Below are 13057 nucleotides of genomic sequence, written 5' to 3'. Positions count from 1 at the left end.
AAAAGTTTATTTGGTGTCTTACTTAACAGTTCATACATATTTCGTTCAAATCCGCCGCGCAGTCAGGCTGATCCAGCGTGTAAAGGAGAGCGACCACAATCCTGAACAACGGCAAACAATTCATGTTTTTTATGGTGTTTTTGCTGGGTAGCCGCAGTTAATATGCAATAAATCTAAAACTACTAACAGCAGCCTCTCCAAATTTCACAGAACGATGACAAAGACCCTCATCTGTATATATATATATATATGTTCCAGTACTTAGAGCAAACAGAGCCCACGAATGGACAAATTTGTAAACGTTTGTAACGTCCAAGAAACACATGTGACATGCACTTAACGTTGTACATTTTGCAAAGAATGGTGCCATTACATGTGTGCCAAGTTTCAGAAATATTCTTTCATGGGCTTAAAAGTTATGATCGTTTGAAAAGAGGTGAAAAATACTGTCCCTCGTGTCTTTCGCGCAACTTTTTTAAAGGATTTTTTCTATAATTTTGTTTCTCGTTTTCCGATAGGATGCGTATAGCCTTCACGGATGATGCGAACTTGCTCAGTAGCAGTTGCAGAGAAGAAATGTTCACGTGTTTTGAACACAGCTGTGCTGTATAAGAAAGAAGTAAACAAGACAAAGAATCAAAAAGACAGAAGAATGAAGACATGACGTCATATAATTCCAAAAATATGACGTCAGATGGAGGCAACACTGGGTTTTTGACTCACATGCGAAGCAAAAGTGAGTCTATGTACTCACCCGAGTCGTCCGTCCGTCCGTCCGTCCGTCCGGACGTCCGGAAAACTTTAACGTTGGATATTTCTTGGACACTATTCAGTCTATCAGTACCAAATTTGGCAAGATGGTGTATGATGACAAGGCCCCAAAAAACATACATAGCATCTTGACCTTGCTTCAAGGTCAAGGTCGCAGGGGTCATAAATGTTGCCTAAAAAACAGCTATTTTTCACATTTTTCACATTTATTTTCTCTGAAGTTTTTGAGATTCAATACCTCACCTAAATATGATATATAGGGCAAAGTAAGCCCCATCTTTTGATACCAGTTTGGTTTACCTTGCTTCAAGGTCAAGGTCACAGGAGCTCTTCAAAGTTGGATTGTATACATATTTTGAAGTGACCTTGACCCTGAACTATGGAAGATAACTGTTTCAAACTTAAAAATTATGTGGGGCACATGTTATGCTTTCATCATGAGACATATTTGGTCACATATGATCAAGGTCAAGGTCACTTTGACCCTTATGAAATGTGACCAAAATAAGGTAGTGAACCACTAAAAGTGACCATGTCTCATGGTAGAAAGAGCCAATAAGCACCATTGTACTTCCTATGTCTTGAATTAACAGCTTTGTGTTGCATGACCTTGGATGACCTTGACCTTGGGTCAAGGTCACATGTATTTTGGTAGGAAAAATGTGTAAAGCATGTGAGTCGTATGGGCTTTGCCCTTCTTGTTCTCATCGTCGTCTTGATAGCAGCGAGACACAATCTGGCATTTGCTGTGACGAATCAGACAGTTGGAATGCTACGAAATAGAGCTGTGGAGATGGACATCGCCAGGTTTTTAAGAGTCTGTAAGAGCATTGTCTCAAGGTCATAACGGCTTACTATACAGAGAACCGTTATCTGTCCGTTATGACACAGAGAGAACGCCTTTTTGGTTATCCCTTAATTCGTAAATCGTGAACATCAAGCTACGGGAACAGTCACACTCACACAAACTCAAAAAGTATAATTATTTAGAGCTCTTCGGATTATTTTTTTTTATCATGCACACATACAAACACGGACGTAGCCACAAACAGACAGATGCATAAACTCACGCGCTTGCACACCAAAACACCATGCCAAATAAAAATTTTAACAAGAAGAGCAAACGCTCGATCGAGTCACTTTCGCAGTTCTGAATATTATATGAGGCATCAGATGGACAGGAAGAAATTGCTATTCACAACACAATGAGTCACGTTCACATAAAATTTGAGCCCGGTCACTTTTATAGTTTCCGAGAAAAGCCCAACGTTAAGTTGTGTGTTGCCGAACAGAAAAGGCTAGTTATCTCCCTTGTTTTTCTGATAACGTTCGTAAAAGGCTACAGATGTAAATACTTTGATGTAAAGAATAATCCTACAAAGTTTCAATCACATCCGATGAACTTTGTCAAAGATATAAAATGTCTAATTTTTCCTTTGACGCTGACCTGTGACCTTGAAAAAGGTCAAAGGTCAACGAAACCATCGTTAAAGTGTAGAGGTCATTGGAGGTCACGACTAAACAAAATATGAGCCCGATCGCTTTGATAGTTTCCGAGAAAAGTCCAACGTTAAGGTGGTGTCTACGGACGGCCGGCCGGACAGACTAACACTGACCGATTACATAGAGTCACTTTTTCTCAAGTGACTCAAAAACAACACACCTAACAGCAGATCTTATATAAAGGAAAAAGGTTTCAATCGCTGAGCTTTGTGCAATTAACCTTGATAGTGTAAAGTGAGTGTCCTGATCACTCAGCCACCTTGATATTTGAGTTTTGCAGATGTGGTCGTCTAAAAATAGAACAGCGCTGTGGAGTGAGATTTTACTTTTTATTTCCTCAAAGTCATGAGGCTATATCTTTTGAGCCCATGAAAGAATGCTTCTACAACTTGGCACACATGTTATGACACAATTTTTTGCAAAGTATGCAAAGTTGCGTGCATGTCACAATTTTGTTTCCAGGACGTTACGAACGTTTGCAAATTTGTTGAGCCCATGAAAGAATGCTTCTGAAACTTGGCACAAATGTTATGACACCATTTTTTAACATCTGAGCAATACCACTGAAAAAACATCCTGAACTTTTTGTGCCCAGTGTACTTAAATCGCTTCGTGAAGTAACAATGATGTAAAAGATTGCAGGACGCATTGGACATTGATGTAACCCAGCTGTATAATGTACATGGTGTAGTGTGCGACATCACGTGAAGCTTTGGGAAGCTGCTTCTTCTTCGTTCATGGGCTGAAACTCCCACGGCTTTCACGTGCATGACCGTTTTTACACCGCCATTTAGGCAGCCAAACGCTTAACGCCGCTTTCTGGGGAAGCATGCTGGGTATTTTCGTGTTTCTGTAACCCACCGAACTGACATGGATAAGGGGATATTTTCCGTGTGCACTTGGTTTTGTGCTTGCGTGTACACACGAAGGGGGATCTTCTTCCTCTCCTTCGTTCATGGGCTTGTGCCCGTCCGCTTCGGGAAACAACAGTGATGTTCCGCGTGCACGGCGAACAAGTGTAAACGTTTCGTTTGCAGGACACAATAGTGATGCAAGAGCTTGCATGTAGCAACACTTATGTGAATACCTACATGACGAAAGAGTGACGTAAACGCTTACAGGTAACAACAGTCATGTAAACATCTGCAGGACTAAGAGTGATGTGGAAGATTACAGGTAGCAACAGTAATTTTGGCAAATCCTAAAATGTATACAAGAAAACTACTATCCGGCTACAGCTACTACAATACCACCATAATAACAGTGTTAATAACGACGACAACAGCAAAGTTACTTATGATCACTTGTTGTTTTCTCTGAGAAGTCAAGTGAACAAGACAACAGCAGCACCATCAACAATAACAACGACGATGACAATGAAAAGACAGAGAGACATTGTTCAGCGTAATAAAACGTCTTTGTCTTTTAGGAATGAATTTATATTCCTGTATACAGTCTTGATCATCACGGTATCAAAATTATTTAGTGCAATATACAACCAGGGTGACAGATATTCCAATCAAAAATGAGATAAGCTTACACCGACAGACTTGATATTGATACAATGCAGTGGTGTTGCTAGACATTTTCATGTTGCGACATTTGGCCGCAGGGCCGGACCCAGGGGGGGGGGGGGGGGGGTTCCAGGGGTTCCGGAACCCCACCCCTGGAAAAAGCATGTACCTTGCTTTGAGTGGTTTGTGTTTTTTTAAATACATTTTGTGTGTGTCTCTAACAAATTTTATTCAATGTGAAATCCGATGAGAAAAAGGTACCCCCCCACCTTCGCTGATTTGCCCCCCCAAAAAAGGAGGATCCCCCCCCCCCCCCCTTACAACTCATTTGGTCCGGCCCTGGGCTGAAACTGTCAGAAAGCTTCTAGGACATCTTGGAAAATTTTCGGCCATTATTTTGGCTCATACAAAGTCACCGCAACATTGAAGCACAAGACTCAAGAGGGGAATTTAACACCAATACATACAATCATTATCTTAGGAACACAGATTACAGGGGCGGAACAGTTAAAGACAGAGTAAGCCTCCCGTAAACCATCACAGATACGGTCAGGCTTTTACACACAGTACAAACACCCTTTCATTTAAACACTCACCAATTGAGAACATCCTAGGTGCCCTCCGTAAAGAGCGAACAATTTTCAAAGAATTTATTTTTGCGTGGTTTATCTTACCCCTGAGCCATCGTGAACCCGTGTGATCCAGTTTTCCCTTTTCACAATGCAGTCGTCATAGTTAGTCATTTGAATGCGACTCGACGTGAGCTTATCTACAATAGCACGTTTTTTTTATGCACGAAACAACGGCTGTGGTTCACAAGAACTCTAGCGATGGCTTTTGACTGTTGAGAGGAACGGCGATTTGCACTGATAAACCGGCCGTCGTCTGCTACGACCCTTGCGTGACCCTGCTTCCGGGCTTTTCTTTTTTTAAACTTTCACAACTTCGAATTGTTCTGATCTTGTCTTGATGAAAAACGAATTTTTTTATGATTAAAGAATGTTTGTGTAACAAGCTGTCAATTTATTATTTAGATTTTAAAAGTTAGGTCCAGCGCAAAAACGAGGCGCCGTTGTTGTTAACGGAACAAGTCTACGAAAATAAATTCTTGGAAAATGTCTCACGCTCAACAGAAAGCAGCCAGGATGTTCCCGTTCGGTGAGCGTTCAAATGGAAGTATGCTTGTACTGTATTTAGACGCTCGGGGAGCTCTGTGATGGTTTACGGGAGGCTTACTGTGCCTTTAAGTCAGAAGGGGGAGGGTAAAACCTGGGGTCCAGGGTCCCGTTGGGGGGTCTGGGGGGCGAAGCTCCCATGAAGCAGAAGAATTTTAGCTATTTTATAATAACATTGTGGCTTATCCTTGATTTTAAACATGATCAACTGGTGTCAGCAGCCACTTATTATGTCTTTCAAAGTTAGTATTAAAATTTAAATAATGGCAATTTATCTTCACTGGTCTAATATAGGTCCATGCTGATATTTGCTCCCGACATCATATAGTATGGTTAGAAGGAAGACATATCGCATACTGTGACAATTAAACAATTAACTCTTCCCCCGGCTTTACAGACAGAAAATTAAAAAAAAAATCACAGACAGATTTATTTTTTATTTTCTTAAATTTTTTTTTTTTTTTTTTTTTTTTTTTGGGGGGGGTCCTGAACCCCCGTAACAACCCCCTCTAATCCGCCCCTGGATTATATGTTGCTTACTGCATCTGAAACAATCAGCTTTGCTGATTTAACTACATCAGACACCAGTTCTCTGAAACTTTTCAAACCTTTTAACTTTAATTTCTTGAAAGTAAACCTCTTCCAATCTTGTGCTAATCTTGACAAGCCTTGGGAAACATGACTGGTAAACACCAATAAAAAACGTGTAGGGCGAGCCATTTTGTTTGGAAACCACGATTTGGAGGACGCTTTTCATTCTCTGGCTCAGCAGATTTCGATTCGCGGTGACTATCGTCTGCTATGTCGTCTGCTTCGATTGACTCGACAACACTACTACCACTCACACTGACACTGTCCAGATTCGCGGTGTTCCTGTCATTAATCACTTACCTTGGCGAAGGGTGGCAAACCTTGGCCAATTTAGTTTTTTTCTTTTCTGGTTGCGACATGATGTTCAAATCCAAATCGAAAGCACTGACTGACTGATAAAGAATCGCTAACCGGCGAACGCAAACGCTGAGAGTGTGGTTTCCCTTGTCCAAGGGAAACCACTCTGGCATCTATATTTTTTGGCAATGGCTTCCGTTCAAAACATTAATGTTTTTGGTATTCGCGAAGGAAATAAACGTCAGTCAGTTGACTAAGTACACCGGCAGCAGTTTTAACAATCAAGGCCTGACCAATACAAAAAACTGGACAAACTTTGGCCGATTTAGGCGAATACTCTTCGGACATTTGGCCGATAGGGACATGAAAGTTTCGGCCAAAGTAAAAAAAAAAATCGGCGATTGGCCGAAGGGCCGACCCAAACGACACCCCTGCAATGTACATGAATTTAAAAAAAAGTGTATGTCGTTCTGCACTGACCACTTCCAATGTTAGTGGAGAACAACGAACACCCTACTACCCAACCAGACGCGTTCCAACCAGCCAGGAAATATCCGTACACAGACCCACGATTTCGCAAAGAGGCAACAATGCCAGTCATAATAAGGACGGAAAAATAGCCTAGCAGAACGATGAAGTCCAACCACGTCATTGGCGACCCGGCCATTGTTGTGCTTTCGCCGTCAAACTACACACTGTAGTTAACTCTCGAAATTTGAAGAAATCGAACTGTTGCACCGAATTGCAAAGGCACTAAAGTAGATTAAAGGCTCTGATTTATGAGTTGGTTGAATTTTCAGGAAGAAATCGAATCGCAGCTTCTGCTTGATGTCACAGAAGAACACAAAAGTAAGACTCTTCTAAGTTACGTCATTTTGCAATGACGACATTTTGCAATGACGACTAGAACATGCTACAAATGCCTATCTCAAAACAATTCTTGATTTATTCAAATTAATGTAGGTCACAAAATAAAAAGGTCAATTGTCTTAGAATGCTGATTGAGCTTTCATCATTTCTCTCCAGAAGAATCAGTATCCAACACTTGTGCCAATAAGACCTTGATTGATGACGTTTGAATAGCAAACACAAAAGGAGAGAGATGACAGAGTGAGACACAACTGTTCTTGCAAGTTTAAGGCACTGCTATTCTTGCGAGTTTGGGCACTGCTGTTCTTGCGAGTTTGGGCACCGCTGTTCTTGCGAGTTTAGGCACCGTTCGTCTTGCGAGTTTTGGGCACCACTGGTCTTGCAAGTTTGGGCACCGCTGATCTTGCGAGTTTAGGCACCACTAGAGAACAGCGGTGCCCAAACTCGCAAGAACAGTTGCACTGACTGCCAGCTTCACGGTAATGCGTAGGCTACCCCTAGCGCGGCTCTGCTTGGGTGGGAATGTCCTGAGCAAAACACTATGTGTTACTCCAAACCCCCCACCCTCCATACCCCCCACCCTCCATGGAACTTCTTGACCCCAACAAATTGGGGGGGGGGGGGAGGGAGTTTGCCCAGTCGGTAGAGGCGCTGGCTTTAAAACCGGTTCGGTTACTATCAGCGTGGGTTCAACCCCCAAGTTCGGCGCGGGATGTGTGTCCCAGAGTCAACTTTGTGCAGACTCTCCTCGGTGTCCGAACACCCCCGTGTGCACGCATACGCACGATAAAGATCCCAGGGTCACAGCGAAAGCCTCAGGCCTTGGGAACACAAATACATGCATGCAAAAATATGAAGCCCGGGTGTCCGTTCGGCCAACAGCCAATAAAGTAACCATTTCAGCACTGACCCAAGACGACCCAACCCGGTCCCTAGCCCATTTCAGGTCTCCTCTAGCAGCCGGCAGCCAGCTGTCTACATCCCCCCCCACCCCCGCGCCCCCCCCCGCCCCCCCCCCCCCGCATTTTTACATATAGTCAAGTTTTGACTAAATGTTTTAACATAGAGGGGGGAATCGAGACGAGGGTCGTGGTGTATGTGTGTGTGTGTGTCTGTGTGTGTGTGTAGAGCGATTCAGACTAAACTACTTGACCGATCTTTATGAAATTTGACATGAGAGTTCCTGGGAATGATATCCCCGGAATTATTTTTCTTTTTTTGATAAATGTCTTTGATGACGTCATATCCGGCTTTTTGTAAAAGTTGAGGCGGCACTGTCACACCCTCATTTTTCAATCAAAATGATTGAAATTTTGGCCAAGCAATCTTCGACGAAGGCCGGACTTCGGTATTGCATTTCAGCATGGTGGCTTAAAAATTAATTAATGACTTTGGTCATTAAAAATCTGAAAATTGTAAAAAAAAAAAATTTTTTTATAAAACGATCCAAATTTACGTTCATCTTATTCTTCATCATTTTCTGATTCCAAAAACATATAAATATGTTATATTTGGATTAAAAACAAGCTCTGAAAATTAAAAATATAAAAATTATGATCAAAATTAAATTTCCGAAATCGTTTTAAAAACTATTTCATCTTATTCCTTGTCGGTTCCTGATTCCAAAAACATAATAGATATGATATGTTTGGATTAAAAACACGCTCAGAAAGTTAAAACGAAGAGAGGTACAGTAAAGCGTGCTATGAAGCACAGCGCAATACGAATACGAATACGAATACGAATACTTTATTATCTCATACAGAGAAATTTCAGTGTGGTGCACATTAAAAGACAAAACAAATAATAAGACAACAGATAAAAATACCATACGAAGCATACTACACTCGCGCACGCATATGTACACTAACAGGAATAGTAACATGGCGGACTCCGTTCAGTTTTATTCTGTGAGTTCCACAGCTTGACTAAATGTAGTAATTTCGCCTTACGCGACTTGTTATTTTTTATTTTCATACAAAGCCGGGTTTTCCCGTGTAACATGCCCCTAATAACTATAATGGCTTTGCCGTGAGGGCGTAAAACTTACATTTTCTTCTTTCTTCTGGTACGGGGATATTGTAGTATGGAGAATGCAGAATGCTTTTATATCTACCCATGCAAGCAAAGTCGGAAAGCAAGCACACAAAATAACGAAGAATTTGAATCTACAAGAAGAATAGTTGAAATGACTGATGCAAAGCAGATCTATTCAGACATAGCTGTGCGACTATTGGAACTAAGTGTCACTGAATACAGACGAGATCACAAAGACGTCACGGTGTATGGCATTCCATTTGTCAAATAATTATTTGGATACTTTTTCATGTTTTTTTCACCAGTTTTAGCTAAATAATCATTATTTAGAAGCTCATGTGCTAAATAAGTAATTGTTTATAAACAATGTAAAACAATTCTAAATAATTTTTTGTTTACGTAAACCATTCATTATTTACCTAAACAATTCATTGTTTACGTAAATAATTCATTGTTTACGTAAATAATGATTTATTTAGCAACATTGCTGATTGTTTACAAACAATGTAAAATACGTCTAAATAATATATTGTTTACGTAAACAATATATTATTTAGACTTACATTACATTGTTTATAAACAATAAGCAATGTTGCTAAATAAATCATTATTTACGTAAACAATGAATTATTTACGTAAACAATGAATTGTTTAGCCAACACATTTTCCATTATTTAGGGGTTTCTAGGATTCGCTTCTGAACTAATTTTCTGATAAATAATGTTTGGAGATACCTTGTATTGAATTATAGATTATACACAAAGAAAAAAAATGAAGCTTAGAAGTCAATTCTTGATTCCCCTAAATAATGAAAACTGATTTCCCTAAACAATGAATTGTTTAGGGAAAGCAGTTTTCATTATTTAGCGAATCTGCTAAATAATGCATTATATAGGTAAACAATGATTTATTTAGCAACTGCTCACTTTATCCACCCAAAAAATATTATTTTGTGAAATAAGTGATTATTTGTGTAAACAATACATTATTTACGTAAACAATGAATTATTTACGTAAACAATGAATTATTTACGTAAACAATGAATTGTTTAGGTACACAATGAATGGTTTACGTAAACAAAAAATTATTTAGAATTTTTTTTACATTGTTTATAAACAATTACTTATTTATCACATGAGCTTCTAAATAATGATTATTTAGCTAAAATTCGTGAAAAAAACATGAAAAAGTATCCAAATAATTATTTGACAAACGGAATGCCATAACGGTGGCACCGCGTATTCAGTTCGGCAGTTTTTGTGTCACACATAGGAAAGCAGCACCTCTTTTGCTTTTAGCGCGCTCTAAAAATCATTCATGACACGGATAATCTCACACTATTAGAGTTCTGAAGCGTTTTTGCCTCACCTGTTTACCTGTATGATGTAATCGGTCAGTATTCGTTCTGAACAGTATCTCTCTGTATGCATGGGTTCGTGCGTGAACAAAAACAACCTCAAGACCCACCTCGCCTCGTGTAAACAGTTCATCTCACCATCTCAGAACTTGTCATGCTTTACCTGGGATAAAACCACCCCTCCACTTGGTCACATACCAACAGCATCGGTGCTGTCTGTGCACAGTGGTAATTTAAAAAAAATTAATTTCGTGTAAGGCACTGGTGCCTTATTCCAACATTAATTCATCAACATATTCAAACTCACCCAAGCAAGCAGTCAGGGTTTTGAATTTTGGTATGTGACTTAGTGGGGGGATAGTCGTTTCCCGTGTAAACTGAAGAAACAGCACATAAGGAGCCAATTTGGAAACGTTTTCTGACGATCTGGACCTTAAAATGTTCAAGGGACACTGTCACGTTTCACTATATCACATAAGGTGATTATGAAACGGTTAGTCACTTCTAGCTAACTAACCACACCACGATCCACTCTCGCAGTCATACAATTAAATAGAAACAACAAAAGTATAAGTTTCAGACGCCTGTTTATGTAATAACTCGCCACCTCCCTCGAGACTTCACTCAAAATATGTTCTGTTTACGTTCAAAACGTAAAAACAAGTGATCACTGACAACAAATGTCAGTTAAGTGTAGAAAATTATAGTAACACGCTGATCCCGTGTAAAGTTAGGAAAATATAGCTGATCTGCCTAAAAGTGCCAATTTATGCAGGTGTCACACACCCCACGTTGTCACCGCTCGAATGTAATCATAAATATAAAAGATGACAACGGTGGTAAACAGGGTGCAAAGACATGGTGCACTTAGCTTTTCTTCTGCCACTGAGTGGACGGCCTGTAATTAGTTCATAGTCTCCACAACTGCTCCGTCGAATGAAGTGCTGGTTAGCGTGGTGACGAAGCAGGGAACAGTGGAGACATCAGGCGCCACACCCAGTCGCTGGTTAGCTGGTTAGCCGGTTAGCTGGTTAGCCGGTTAGCTGGTTACATCACTCCGCGGACGATCTTGATGTAGCGTCCCGCTGATAACAGTGTCCCGCAGATAACAGCGTCCCGCAGGTAACAGCCAGCAACGGAAGATAGTAGACACGTTCGGTTGTAGAAGGCAAAAGAAGAAGAAAGCTGCAACAAAAAGCCTCGGTGCACTAAACATGTCAAGCTACCCAACAAACTCCACCTTTAAACATGTCATCTTAACATATCTCATCGAGCACGTGGGCCTGCACAAACGAACTTTTACAACAACAAATCAGCCATTTCCTTCCTTCTCTTCATATCTGCAAAAACCATATACAGATTAGTATTTTAGCGTCACAAAGAGCAAATTATGCGCTAACCTGGAAAGAACAACAGAGAGTATTTCATTCCACAAACACAGACTCGTCAACAGCGTTAAATAATGATTTATTACCTCAAAAGCCAATGTAGGTAGCACTCTCATTGAAGCGAAAACCGCTTCCTCCTTTGAATGGCACCTGTTCGTCAACAGCGATATCCCATTCACCCTCTTGCCGAATCTTTTATGCGGTGAAATTTCTTTCCCGCACAGCGAAGAGAAGTTGACGACCCGTTACGTCAGACCGCATGTGAACGGAGAGAAAGTGGTCTCAAACTGAAGTTTTCCTGAAGCCCTCCTGTACATGCAGAGCGGCGCGTTGAATATCAATGCAGAAATCAAAGCGATGAAGTCCATCAAACTCGCAGGAAATATAAGACACCGACCGTTCTCCCCAGCGCTGAGTTTTCGAGTGTCCAGTTAACATGTGTCAGACAGACAACCTTGACGAAATCACGTGACTAACCCTGTCACATACCCCAGTTCAGTTATCGACAATTCTGCCTCGACAGCAGAAATCACCCCCGTGAAATCCGTGCAACACAAAATTTAAAAAAAGATACCCCGGAAGTGTGTCCCGCAAAACGTGTTTCTCGTAGCAGACGAATGTTCTGCATGTTGCCAGTTTCTGCGAACAGTCAACCGCCACTGCTCAGTTCGTGTGACTCACAGCCGTTTGTTGCGATTTAGATTCAGAGGTAGACAATAACGTGCTATTGCAGATAGAGCCAGTCACATTGAAATCACAAACTGACCACTAAATTGTGAGGAAAAAAAAAGGAAAGTTAAGTGGATCACACGGGTTCACGATGGCTCAGGGGTTAGATAAACCACGAAAACAGGTGTGTGGTTTACGCGAGCTAAATCAGCCATTCAAACGAACTGTGTTTGTTTGTTTATTTGTTGCTTAACGTCCAGCCGACTACGCAGAGCCATATCAGGACGAGGAAGGGGGGGATGAAGGGGGCCACTTGTCAAGCGATTCCTGTTTACAAATGCACTAACCCATTACTTGTGTCCCAGCAGGCTTTAGTAAAACTAAATTAATACCTACTGGAAGATTACCAGTTTCCAGTATGTTAAAATAGGCTTAACCTATCAACGAACTGTGTCATTTAATGCTATTAAATGTTATTGCAAGTGAACGTGTTCGATAAGGTTAGTACTGCTTTTTTCACGAGAAAATTTAAATAGTTCTGTAAACCATTTGAGACGGACTGGGGCTTTTAATAAGCAAGCGGTTTTCATCTTCTACTATCCTGTGTCACGAGTCCAACATTAATTTACATTTTAGTCCTAATAGTACACATTCCCCAAAGCAGATTGAAGTAAAAACTATAATCTAGCTAAAGCACGCACATTCTGTGCCGTCTCTTACTAAAGCGCATGTAAACAAACACCCTTTCCACTGGAGAGTTTACACCGTCTCAAATAACTACCACTCTATTTAGATCTAAAACAATAGATCCCCTAAGAAAGATACCTGTGTCAAAATAAAAACATCCCCCCGCGGGTTAGGGGGAAGAATTTACCCGATGCTCC

At 40.7% G+C, this 13057-nt stretch overlaps 1 long non-coding RNA gene across 1 annotated transcript in view; it reads right to left on the bottom strand.

The window, feature by feature from the left end:
* Nucleotides 1–12612, bottom strand: part of LOC138978741 (uncharacterized) — a 193183-nt gene extending 180571 nt beyond the window's left edge. The window contains exon 1 of the long non-coding RNA XR_011459787.1: nucleotides 12399–12612. This is a non-coding gene — a long non-coding RNA (uncharacterized lncRNA). The remainder of the gene's footprint in view (nucleotides 1–12398) is intronic.
* Nucleotides 12613–13057: the final 445 nt, after the last annotated feature.

The sequence above is a fragment of the Littorina saxatilis genome, linkage group LG10 (genome assembly GCF_037325665.1).
Source record: "Littorina saxatilis isolate snail1 linkage group LG10, US_GU_Lsax_2.0, whole genome shotgun sequence".
Classification (NCBI taxonomy): domain Eukaryota; kingdom Metazoa; phylum Mollusca; class Gastropoda; order Littorinimorpha; family Littorinidae; genus Littorina; species Littorina saxatilis.
Note: the sequence above shows the minus strand (reverse complement) of the source record. Positions and strands in the feature narration are given on the sequence as shown.